Source organism: Callorhinus ursinus, unplaced genomic scaffold (assembly GCF_003265705.2).
Source record: "Callorhinus ursinus isolate GAN/ISIS: 27379988/994484 unplaced genomic scaffold, GSC_fseal_2.0 scaffold3, whole genome shotgun sequence".
Lineage (NCBI taxonomy): Eukaryota > Metazoa > Chordata > Mammalia > Carnivora > Otariidae > Callorhinus > Callorhinus ursinus.
This window is the reverse complement of record NW_027397065.1, coordinates 48,080,873-48,094,194: the sequence shown is the minus strand read 5'-3', so window position 1 is coordinate 48,094,194 and position 13,322 is coordinate 48,080,873. Positions and strand designations below refer to the sequence as shown.

General features: G+C 49.3%; 1 long non-coding RNA gene across 2 annotated transcripts; it reads left to right on the top strand.

The window, feature by feature from the left end:
• Positions 1-4,012: 4,012 nt before the first annotated feature.
• LOC141371439 (uncharacterized) lies at positions 4,013-13,322 on the top strand. Of its 2 annotated transcripts, none has more exons than XR_012376393.1 (4): positions 4,013-4,149; positions 11,150-11,234; positions 12,073-12,117; positions 13,049-13,322. It is a non-coding gene; the product is annotated as an uncharacterized lncRNA (long non-coding RNA). The 2 variants fall into 2 exon arrangements; XR_012376392.1 differs by having other exon boundaries at positions 4,013-4,294.

The window sequence follows — 13,322 nt, the reverse complement described above, 5'->3', positions numbered from 1 at the left end:
GAAGTGGTGAGAACTCCATAAAGGTTATTCTTCCCTCTGGACCTCTGCTCCCACCACACACCCCTCTGGGATTTAGAAGGGGAGGGGCAGTGCAGGGGTCCTAGGGCTCTGGCGTGTATCATCATTCCTGAGCGCTGGTCAAAAATACAGATGCTCAGGCCCCTCTGATGTTGCTCTGCATCTGCTATCTGGGGCTTATGGCCTAGGAATCTGCATTTTAGCAAAGTCCCATGTGATTCTCAGGCCACTCTGTGTTTTAGCGTCACCAGCACAGTGCAAAGGATACCAGGGCAGGGGTTCTGAGTCTGGCAGAAGGGTGTCTCCTTTGGCCTCTCTCGGCCTTCATTTCCCCACCCACAAAATGTGGCCTCCAATCCTGCCTACAATGGCTCCTGGGGGACAGGGGTGTGCTTTGAAAACGGATGCCAACGGTGGCATGAGAAGCAGGAACGCTCAGAACGGCAGGGGACTGTCCCCTCTGTAGGCTTTGTCCTGGAAAATGAAAGGTCTGGGCAGGGATGAAGGATGGAGTCAGGACGGGGATGGAGACAGGTGTCCAGGGGAAGAGGAAGAGCAGGGATGGCTCCCTCAGGCCCCTCCGTCCAGGAACGGTCAGGATGCCGGGGCGGGGAGGGGGGACGGGTGTGCAGGACAGATGAGCCCAACACTCAACCAGAGCGGGAGCTCATCACCTGCGAGCTGCGTAACCCAACTCAGCAAGAGAAAGGGAGAGAGAGAATCCCAGCTTTGGGACCCACAGCAGCCACCTCACTAGGCTGGTCCGTTCTGAGAAGCCAGTGGGTAGAGAGGGGCAGAATCCTGGTTAAGCCTAGAACGACAGCAACTCCATTTCCCTGAGGCCCTCCCAAGCCACCCTCCTCTCCCCTCCCGGGGACCGGTATCCTGGCTAGACTCACAGCCTCCCAGAGGCAGGTGGGATGTCCATTCACAGACAGTAAAAGAAAGGCCCATAGAGAAGAGAGCCGCTTGCCCAGCATCTCTTAGTGAATCCCCAGCCCAAGGCTCACTAAATCCTCGTGACAATCACAGAGTAGTGTGATTGAATTTTAATTCAAGATAATCCGTATGCCAAAGGGGCATATTCAGGGGTGGCGTATTCTGCTCCCCTTCAGTAGGTACGGTAGGAATTCGTATTTCCCTGACCTAAGAGGAGTAATCCAGATCAAAGACGTTGTAGAATTTACTCAAGAACACCCAGCAGAGATGAGTCTCAGACCAGGCTCTCATTACCACCGAGTGCTACATCTGCATTCCCACTGCGGGGAGGAGACTGGGCCGCGTGACCCGCGTGGCCCCCTCCAACTCTACCTTTTATGACTCCAGGGCCCCACCCTATTCTTGCAGGTTTATCTCCCTCAGGTTTCCTCAAGAAACCAACAACTCAGGCCAGCATGGCCTCCTCTTTGTGCCCTGAACAAACCTTGAGACTTGCCATTTGTCTCCTCTGTCTCCAACCTCCCTCTGCCCTATGCAATCTCATGGCCCCTCGTGCATCTTTGTGAAAGTTCTCCTGTCCATCTCAAATCTCCCCGGGTCCAGGAAGCCTTCTGTAACCCCTGCCGTGAGAAATAGTATCAGCTGGGTGTGGAGCAGGGCAACGGGGTCCGAAACACCAGGCACTTACTGAGCATGTGTAATGTATACACATACATACCTCCTCTCGTTTATCCTGAGCCTCCTCATGGGGCACGAGCCGATGGTGTGGCCATCCTACAGACGTGGAAGCCAAGTCTCAGATTGCTGGACGCAGTGCACGTAAGGGGATCTGAAAGGCTCTCTTGCTGAAGAGAAGGGCTCCAGGGGAAATATTAAAAGCCAGTGTGAGGAAGGAAGTGTTATAGGGAAGCAGGTTCCAGAGCAACATAAAAAAGAATGAGGAAGCAAGCAGGGACCCAAACCCCGTGAGAACCTACGGTCAAAGGCCCAGGTCCAGAGCATCATGGAGTGGTCATCTTGCTTGTGGGTCAGCAGCTGGTTGACGAACCCAGGACTTCAACAAGCCTTGCCTCACTTAATGCAATAATCCCTTTGGACAGACGATTCCACCGTTCTGTGAGGAAGGGACCAGAGGCCCTAAATCCTAATGAAGCTCACACAGTCCACAGTGGGGCGGGGACCTGAAGCAAGCTGGACTCCAGAATCTGTGTGCTTTCTAGCACACAACTGATAGATGATTTACCACGTCCCTTAGAAACACTGACAGCAGAGTCACCCTCGGCTCCCAGTCTGGCCCTTCATCCCGGCACCGGGCCTCCACCGTTCAGGCCGCCACCTGTCTCTCTCCATTCTCAGCTGACTCTGATGTTGTCCCAGGACCCCGATTCTATGGAACTTCACTTGTGAATTTTCAAGTCTCTTTGCTTTTCAAGAGTTCCTTATGAACATAAAACTGCTTCGAGAGTGGCTCACTCTTCAGTAGACTTGTGGACAGGTTCCAGAACAAGGGGCTGGATACACAGAACACAGAGCAGGAAGACAAGGGCTTGGAGAAGGGAGTGAAGGTCCGTGGGTCCCACCGCAGATGTTGGGATACAGTGAGAACACGACAAACACAGCCCCTGCCCCCTGGAGTCCCAGATGCAGATGTTTCCTCCCTCACAAGTTTGCAAAGGGTTAGCCACAGAGAGGGAGAGCACAGGAGAGCACCTGCCAGCCTGGGATCCTGACGTTCAAAGGAGCCCCAGTGCAGCCATTCCTGTGGGCTTGACCACTCGTCACAGCCGGAGAGGGGTGGAGGGGGTCAGGGCCCCTGTCAGGGGTTGATCTGTTGCTGCCCACTCTCAGCCACAAGCTCCGCCCATCACCTCTCGTCACCCTTCTGGGCTTAGCTCTGGGTGGACCTTCTCTGTGTCGCCTCCTGGCGCCCTACCACACCCCACCCCCGGCTGAAAGCGAGCTATCCCTCCTCTGCAGGTCCACTGTCCCCCGTCACATTCCTCTTCCCTGTGTCCACCTGACCCACCCAAACAGACCCCGGGCCAGGGCAGCTTGTGATTCCCACAGGGAGCCCGCCACAGCCTAGCCCCTTGGAGAGGCTAGAAATCTTTTCTAAAAGGATGAGTGGGTGAGGTCAAGGGAGTGAGGTCAAGCAAGGTCAAGCAAAGAGGGCCAGCTGCCCCACGCTGCTGACCCTGTAAATGCAGCTACTCAGTGACAGGGCATCCTACAGTCCTGGGGGAAGGAGAAGATGGGTCATCTGGGTCAGTCTGTCTTGCCTACCTGAGAAACCACTGCAGGCAAGGCCACCAAATGCAAATGAAGGGCAGGAAGCCCTGAAAACGTGAGTAACTGTAGTCAGTGGTGACATGGTTATCTAGTGGGTTCAGGCAGCATCTCACAAAGAAGTGTCCATGGAAGCCTGATTTGAGAGGTGATTGGTAAGAATAAAATCCGTGGTCACATTTGCCTAGTGAACACAGCACATTCCTCCCCTTCTTCTAGACCTGCAGTGCACTCCAGCATGTTAAGGCTCTGAGAAGTCATGATGCACAGACAACCGTTTAACCTAGTGCTTCCCACACTTACCTTTTTTTTTTTTTTAGTAACTCTTATTTAATATCCCAACAAATTAGCATTCCATAGGATGCACTTAGAAAATGGGAAGGTGCTGGTCTTGCAGATATTCTGGCTCAAGGAGGTCGTTTAGGGTGGTCTGGGAGGCCTTCCATCCTTCTTCCTTGGCTCTCCTTCTGCCAAAAAATACCTGGATTTTATAGGTTCACGGCCTTAAGGTCACAGGACAAGATTCCAGTGGTGGATGGTTAGGCATTGGCCAGCCAAGTGGGAGGGGAAGGAATCTGCCATGAAATCTCCTTTGTCCTCTGTCTTTGACCATAGACATGACCTCTAGCAGGTGACAACCTCCCTCCCTCAGGTTCCTGTTCTGTACGCGGCCATGAGAACCAGTTGCTAGATAATGAGTGCTTAGAACAGCGCCTGGAAGAGTCACAGAATCCACATAGCGGTCTACATCACAAAGGGCTCTTGTTATCTGAAGCAATATGAATTTAGTGACTTCCTTTTACTCTCGTATGGCAAGCTCGACGGACTTACAAGCTAGTATAATAGCCCCTTATGCTACATAACCATGGAGCCGTCACACGAAAGTCCAGACAGGAGAGACAAGAGGTACTAAGGAAGTTTAGAAAGGAAAGGATCTGTGTGTGCCGCGGGGTCGCTCGTGAGGACGGCTTCCTGGAGGAGGAGAACAGTGAGTGGGGCTTGGCCTGAGCAGAGGACAGCGGGGACAGTCCCAAGGAGGACAGAGCAGCAGGTGAACTCGGGCTGGAGGTGCCAGGCAGCACAGCCGGGGCCTCATTAACTCGGCTCCAGGGGAGCAGGGAGTCCGCTCCGCCGGCCGGAGACCTGCCAGCCACTGGGAGCTGGCAGCTCTGTGGACGTTTGCCAAGGAATAGAGTCATCTCCAGGTCCTGGAGGTAACTAGAAGGGACAGATGGTCTGTTGAGCAGAATGGAGCATTTGCTTCCCCAGCTTGCAACACGTGCTTCTCAGGCAGGTCTGCGGGCCCCCTCCCCCCCACCCCAAAGCCTCCTCCAGGCTTGCTTGGGAATCGGTTCTTGCAAGAAGCAGAGACTCACTGAAGATCGCTCAAGTGTAAAGGTGGCTGGGGGAAGATTCAGCAGTATCCCAGGGAAGACAAGGGCAGGGAGGTCAGCTCAACCTTGAGAAAAACTGGAGTAATACCCGATGCCAGGGCAGGGATGCGGTCTCTGTCTCTGACTTTTTCTCTTTCATTATCTCTGTCTCTCTAAACCTATCTCTCTCTCTCTCTCTCTCTGATCTCCTTCCCACTCTCTCCCTCTGTGTCTCTGTGTGTCTCTCTGCCTTTATATCCCTCTGGCTCTTTCCATCTCTCGTGTGTGTGTGTGTGTGTGTGTGTGTGTGTGTGTGTGTCCTCTGGTGTGTTTGTAGGTCTCTCTGTCCTTTATTCCAATCTCTCACTCTCTGAGTCTCTCTCTCTCCCTCTCTCTCATTGCACAATCGCCCACACCTGGTCCATTTCTCTCTGTAGGTCATCCTTCTCTACCTGCTCCCCAGCATGCATGCACACAAATTGCCACCCCAATCTGGAATCTACTTGACCTCTTAGCCCCAGTGCTTAAAGCATCAGGGAACCACAGCAACAAGTTTCTTTCAAGAGAAAAGCCAACAGGGCCAACTCAGAGGATCGATGACCTCTCCTGGTCCCACTGGTTCTGACCAGGGAGAGTCATGTGACGATACTCCAACGACTTCATCTAAGAAGGGGTCTGGGATGGGCGTTCATTCTACAGTGCAGCTTGGACAGCAGAATAGAGCCGCACAGAGAAATGAGCATCTCCTACCAGCTCTCATGGAACAGCACTCTGACCCACAGCAGGATGCTCCCGTCTCTGGGTCTCAAGTACCCTATCTATAAAATGAGGAGTTGGATGAGGTATTCCGTTGAGAATACTTGTACCCCCTCCCCCGAAACCTATGGTGTTCTATTTACAAAACAGCCATGGAGACCAGGCCAGGAATAAGAGGGAAGGACATGGCAAGTGACAAAGGAGCAGAATATTGAGTAAAGAAAAAAATCACATTCTTTCAGAAACATTTGGTGGAGTGGTCTCCAGGGCAGGGGGAGAGTGGGGGGCTGTCGATCCCAATACAACAGAGGGGGACAGATGGTTCCCGAAGCTTGCAGAGGCTGCTGTAGAGGCAGATTCCCAGGCCGGCCTCAATTCTGATGCAGCAACTCACCCCAGGGGACTCTGATGCACGTGGCCTCAGAACCACCCCCACCCCCTAGAAACACTGAGCAGGACTTTTCAAAGAGCTGCCTTAGGAGGAACAGGGCTTTCTAGGAAAGGCAGTGACCCCACACCTTTGGGGCCGCTCAAGAAAGGCCAGCCGGTGGCAATCCTTATATCAGACAAATTAGATTTTAAAACAAAGACTGTAATAAGAGTTGAGGAAGGACAATATATCCTACTTAAAGGGTCTATCCAACAAGAAGATCTAACAATTGTAAATATCTATGCCCCTAACATGGGAGCAGCCAATTATATAAGGCAATTAACAACAAAAGCAAAGAAACACATTGACAACAATACAATAATAGTGGGGGACTTTAACAGCCCCCTGACTGAAATGGACAGATCATCTAAGCAAAAGATCAACAAGGAGATAAAGACTTTAAATGAAACACTGGACCAAATGGACTTCACAGACATATTCAGAACATTCCATCCCAAAGCAAAAGCAATGGAATACACATTCTTTTCTAGTGCCCATGGAACATTCTCCAGAATAGATCACATCCTAGGACACAAATCAGGCCGCAACTGGTACCAAAAGATTGGGATCATTTCCTGCATATTTTCAGACCACAATGCTTTGAAACTAGAAGTCAATCACAAAAGGAAAGTCGGAAAGAACTCAAATACATGGAGGCTAAAGAGCATCCTACTGAAGAATGAATGGGTCAACCAGGAAATTAAAGAAGAATTTCAAAAATTCATGGAAACCAATGAAAATGAAAACACAACTGTTCAAAATCTTTGGGATACAGCAAAAGCAGTCCTGAGAGGAAAGTATATAGCAATACAAGCTTTTCTCAAGAAACAAGAAAGGTCTCAAATACACAACCTAACCCTACACCTAAAGGAGCTAGAGAAAAAAACAGCAAATAAAGCCTAAACCCAGCAGGGGAAGAGAAATAATAAAGATCAGAGCAGAAATCAATGAAAGAGAAACCAAAAGAACAGTAGAACAGATCAATGAAACCAGGAGCTGGTTCTTTGAAAGAATCAACAAGATTGATAAACCCCTGGCCAGACTTATCAAAAAGAAAAGAGAAGTGACCCAAATCAACAAAATCATGAATGAAAGAGGAGAGATCACCACCAACACCAAAGAAATACAAATAATTCTAAGAACATATTACGAGCAACTCTATGCCAGCAAATTAGATAACCTGGAAGAAATGGGTGCATTCCTAGAGATGTATCAACTACCAAAATTGAACCAGGAAGAAATAGAAAACCTGAACAGACCTATAACCACGAAGGAAATTGAAGCAGTCATCAAAAATCTCCCAAGAAACAAAAGCCCAGGGCCAGATGGCTTCCCCGGGGGAATTGTACCAAACATTTCAAGAAGAATTAATACCTATTCTCCTGAAACTGTTCCAAAAACTAGATATGGAAGGAAAACTTCCAAACTCATTTTAGGAGGCCTTGATCCCAAAACCAGACAAAGACTCCATCAAAAAGGAGAATTACAGACCAATATCCTTGATGAACATGGATGCAAAAATTCTCACCAAAATACTAGCCAAGAGGATCCAACGGTATATTAAAAGGATTATTCACCATGACCAAGTGGGATTTGTCCCTGGGCTGCAAGGTTGGCTCAGCATCTGCAAATCAATCAACGTGATACACTACATTCACAAAAGAAAGAACAAGAATCATATGATCCTCTCAATAGATGCAGAAAAAGCATTTGACAAAGTACAGCATCCTTTCTTGATCAAAACTCTTCAGAGTATAGGGATAGAGGGTACATACCTCAAGATCATAAAAGCCATCTATGAAAAACCTACAGTGAATTCATTTTCAATGGGGAAAAGCCGCTTTTCCCCTAAGGTCAGGAACGTGGCAGGGATGTCCACTATCACCACTGCTATTCAACATAGTATTAGAAGTCCCAGCCACAACAATCAGACAACAAAAAGAAATCAAAGGCATCCAAATCGGCAAAGAGGATGTCAAACTCTCACTCTTTGCAGATGATATGATACTGTATGTGGAAAACCCAAAAGACTCCACCCCAAAACTGCTAGAACTCATACAGGAATTCAGTGAAGTAGCAGGCTATAAAATCAATGCACAGAAATCAGTGGCATTCCTATACACCAACAACAAGACAGAAGAGAGACAAATCAAGGAGTCGATCCCATTTACAATTGCACCCAAAACCATAAGATACCTAGGAATAAATCTAACCAAAGAGGCAAAGGATCTGTACTCAGAAAACTATAAAATACTCATGAAAGAAATTGAAGAAGACACAAAGAAATGGAAAAACGTTCCATGCTCATGGATTGGAAGAACAAACATTGTGAAGATGTCAATGCTACCTAGAGCGATCTACACATTCAATGCAATCCCTATCAAAATACCATCCACTTTTTTCAAAGAAATGGAACAAATAATCCTAAAATTTGTATGGAACCAGAAGAGACCCCGGATAGCCAGAGGAATATTGAAAAGGAAAAGCAAAGCTGGCGGCATCACAATCCCGGACTTCCAGCTCTATTACAAAGCTCTCATCATCAAGACAGTATGGTACTGGCACAAAAACAGACACATAGATCAATGGAACAGAATCGAGAGCCCAGAAATGGACCCTCAACTCTATGGTCAACTCATCTTTGACAAAGCAGGAAAGAATGTCCAATGGAAAAAAGACAGTCTCTTCAACAAATGGTGTTGGGAAAATTGGACAGCCACATGCAGAAGAATGAAACTGGACCATTTCCTTACACCACGCACAAAAATAGACTCCAAATGGTTGAAAGACCTAAACCTGAGACAGGAGTCCATCAAAATCCTAAAGGAGAACACAGGTAGCAACCTCTTCGACCTCAGCCACAGCAACTTCTTCCTAGAAACATTGCCAAAGGCAAGGGAAGCCAGGGCAAAAATGAACTCTTGGGATTTCATCAAGATAAAAAGCTTTTGCACAGCAAAGGAAACAGTCCACAAAACCAAAAGACAACCGACAGAATGGGAGAAAATATTTGCAAATGACATCTCAGATAAAGGGCTAGTATGCAAAATCTATAAAGAACTTATCAAACTCAACACCCAAAGAACAAATGATCCAATCAAGAAATGGGCAGAAGACATGAACAGACATTTTTCCAAAGAAGACATCCAAATGGCCAACAGACACATGAAAAAGTGCTCAACATCACTCGGCATCAGGGAAATCCAAATCAAAACCTCAATGAGATACCACCTCACACCAGTCAGAATGGCTAAAATTAACAAGTCAGGAAACGACAGATGTTGGCGGGGATGCGGAGAAAGGGGAACCCTCCTACACTGTTGGTGGGAATGCAAGCTGGTGCAACCACTCTGGAAAACAGTAGGGAGGTTCCTCAAACAGTTGAAAATAGAGCTACCATCCGATCCAGCAATTGCACTACTGGGTATTTACCACAAAGATACAAACGTAGGGATCCGAAGGGGTACGTGCACCCCGATGTTTATAGCAGCAATGTCCACAATAGCCAAACTGTGCAAAGAGCCAAGATGTCCATCGACAGATGAATGGATAAAGAAGAGGTGGTATATATACACAATGGAATATTATGCAGCCATCAAAAGGAATGAGATCTTGCCATTTGCAACGATGTGGATGGAACTGGAGGGTGTTATGCTGAGTGAAATTAGTCAATCAGAGAAAGACATGTATCATATGACCTCACTGATATGAGGAATTCTTAACCTCAGGAAACAAACTGAGGGTTGCTGGAGTGGTGGGGGGTGGGAGGGACGGGTTGGCTGGGTGATAGACATTGGGGAGGGTATGGGCTATGGTGAGAGCTGTGAATTGTGCAAGACTGCTGAATCACAGATCTGTACTTCTGAAACAAATAATGCAATATATGTTAAGGAAAAAAAGAAGAAGAAGAAGATAGCAGGAGGGGAAGAATGAAGGGGAGTAAGTCAGAGGGGGAGACGAACCATGATAGACGATTTACTCTGAAAAACAAACTGAGGGTTCTAGAGGGGAGGGGCGTGGGGGTTAGCCTGGTGATGGGTATTAAAGAGGGCACGTTCTGCGTGGAGCACTGGGTGTTTTGCACAAACAATGAATCATGGAACACTACATCAAAAACTAATGATGTAATGTATGGTGATTAACATAACAATTAAAAAATTTAAAAAAAGAAAGGCCAGCCACACTACTCTGGATGATCCCAGATGATCACCTCCTGTTTCTCCAACCCTCAGAAATTCAAACAGAATCATGACTGCCCTGGGAGCTCAAGACCCAAGCAAGGAAGGGTTGCAGCCTCTTCAAGCTGCTTCTCTGGGCCTCACTCATTCCACGAGAGGCCATGGATCTGATGTCCACACAAGGAAAGAGAAGACACAGGGGCAAAATGATCCTCCTCTGCCTCCCCCATTACATCTCCTAGGTGTTTAAAGGCTGGATTCTGGATCAGCAGGAGAGCCTCCAAGATATTCTCTCAGATTTGTACTCACTCATCTTCCAGAAAAGAGTGGGATCTGGGTAAGAGGAGAGAGTTCACCTCTAGACTCTGCCAAGAGGCCCCAGATACCGAAGGCAGAAGATTAGAAGAATGGCCACCTCAGGTCCTCCCGAGGCGGGGCTGGAAGATTAAGTATTGCCTCTGTATCTACACCTTTCACATTTCTCCAGCTCTCCACTCATCTCCCTCAGCCTTCGGGCTAACTGGGTTCCAGTCAACATGTGGGAACCTATGTGGCTTGAGGAGGACACAGACACATCTGGAAATGTAATACTTTAACAGAGGGCTCAAGAATTCACAATGCACCTGCATACCACCTACCTGTTTCATCTTTTCAACCATCTTGCCGGTGGAGGGGGTGGGTGGCGCTGATTGGTTGTGTATCAGTTGGGGAAACTGAGGTGCAGAAGGCTGGGCTGGAAGAGAGGCAGGGCTGGAGGAGAATGCATGTCTCCACCTCCCTCTTCCTTCCATGTCCCCAGTCCCTCAGGAAAGCCCAGGCTCAGAGAAGTGGAGGGACCACCCCACGTAGTCAGGGCTGGAGCTCGGACCAGGAGAGAGTGGGGCGTCTTGGCAGCAGGTGACAGGGCAGCGCACTTATTAAGCAGGTGGCTCCATCTCAGGAGGAAGGGGAGAAGTGACCAGCTGGGATGGACATCTTGGCAAGAGGGGAGCGGCTGGGCAGAGGGGAGGCCAGGGAATGTGGGTGTCAGGAGATCTGGAACCTACGTGTGTGGCCTGGAGTGGGTCCCTGCCTCTTCCCAGGCTTTAGTTTCCCCTTCTGTACTTTGCTGGGGTAAGACTCCAGGGCCTCTAACATCCCACCTCTACTCTGCCCTACTCTGCCCTCAGCCCCCACAGTGCCCAGAAGTTTCCCAGAGGCCTCAAAATTACCTGTTGTCCATGGTGGATCCCAACCCTGCAAAAAGCTGCAGTGGTAAGAACTGACCAGAAGATGGAGCCAAACACCCTGGAATTCAAAACCGTTCTATTTCCTGCGTTTCAATGGGTGCAGAAACTAAACCACAGAGGCAGTAGAGATGTGCTCAAGGTCTCCCACCTGCTCCGTGTCAAGGCTGGGAACCAATCCCCATCTCCTGCCCCTGGGGCCAGCAAGTATCTTTCTATACCACTCTCCTCCCTGCTTATGCCTCAGGATTCTGGTCAAGCCGAGTTCACTCCAAGACGCCCTGATCTAGTTATAGCTCATTCGTGTTAGGTTGATGGGGCTGTGGAGCACCCTGAGGGCGATTCAGGGAACTTTTAAGTGGATGAGGTCAGGGCTTTCATGTGTTTCACCTGTGGAAAGGCACTACTGTCAAAGACTCGCCTTTGAACCCCTCCTCCCGCCCCACCCACCCCACAGCTATGTTGACTCTGGGCAAGATTCTTAAATTCTCTAGACCTGGGTCCTTGTCAGTAATTTAGAATGATAATGCTACGGACCTATTGGGTTGTTTGGAGGATTACATTAAATAATTGAGAAGAGCACCGAGCACCATGACTCTGGTATGGTAGGTGCTCAATAAATATTAGGATTTTATTGCTGTGAGGACACTTAATGTCAAAAATGATCTAAATGAAATGACAAAGACGAACATGAAAGGCTTTACTGGTCTAAGCGGACAATTCCATTTTGTGACATTCTTCCTTTGCTGCCCTTCCTCGCATCTCTCCTGGGCTCCAGCTCCTGGCTCCCCTGTCAGCCAGTTCCCGCAGTTAATTGACGCATTTCTTCTTTTTCATGGCGATCCCCTGCTGGTTCTGTGTGACAGGAGAAGACAAGTCAGACCTTGCCAAGGAGATGACACAGAAGGCAAGTAGCGGGAGCTGTGTGGACATGCTCCGGGGCAGGTCACAGGGGTCCCCAGCCCTGACCTCAGACCCTGCTTCTTTCACACCTTGAATTTCTCCGGAATTCAATTGCTAATCCCTGTTTCCACTTCCCTCTCCACTCCAGGTGAAACACCCTCATCCCTCCACGCCTGTGACCCTCTCTTGCAGATTTTTCAGGACTCAGAACTTTCCATCTCCTCACAGCCCATGCTAATCCCTGCCTTCTCATGCAGGATTCTTTTTATGTTATTTATTTGAGAGAGAGAGAGAACACAAGTTGTGGGGAGGGACAAAGGAGAGGGAGACGCAGACTCCCCACTGAGTAAGGAGCCGACATGGGGCTCCATCCCAGGACCCCAAGATCATGACCCCAGCTGAAGGCAGCTGCTTAACTGACTGAGCCACCCAGGCGCCCCCTCACGTAGGGTCCTATAGCTTCTGCATCACACAACTGAAGCTTCCTTCTGGAGACAGGGGGCACTTTCTTTCCTTGTCTGCTGCATAATGCTTGGGGCTCAAGGCCAGGAACTCGAACTCATCTGTTTAGGGCAGTAGAGGGAGCACTGTGCTAGAAGTCCAGAGACCCTGTGCGAGGTCTAGCCCCGCTCTGACACCTGTCTGACACTGGGCACCCTCTCTGGCACTCTGGGCTGACATCAGCCCTCAGTCAGAACCTCCCCAGGGAGTTCATTTCTGCCCTGGGATTTAGCAGCCTTGAGGACCAACCCTGCCCTCTTTGACTCTCGGTGTGACCTCTGGCAAGTCCCTTCCCCTTCAGGACTCGGTTTCCCTGGTGCTTTGGGTGCTTGAGTCCAAGACGACAGTCTGGTTGGTGCCTCTGACAGGCATTTTGTGTGGGGTCCGCATCGCTGTTGCTGCCGTCACGCTCACTGCCTTTGTCCTCCTGCCAGGGAGACACGATGTCATTGTGGGGGTCCTGCGGCTGGGCCAGGGGTCCCACAGTGTCTGGAGCCCTCACTGCCCTCAGAGGATCTCCCCCTCCTCCAGACCCTCAGCTAGGTGTGGAATATGCGCCGGGCGCCAAACGAGATGAGTCATGAGGTGCGCTGGGGAGCCGGGATGGGCAAACAAATTCAACCTTGTGCAGCAAAGACCAGCGAAGAGGACATCGCAAGGGGGAGACAGAGACTTTCGTCCAAATTCTGACTAGCTTCTAAAAGTCTCTGAC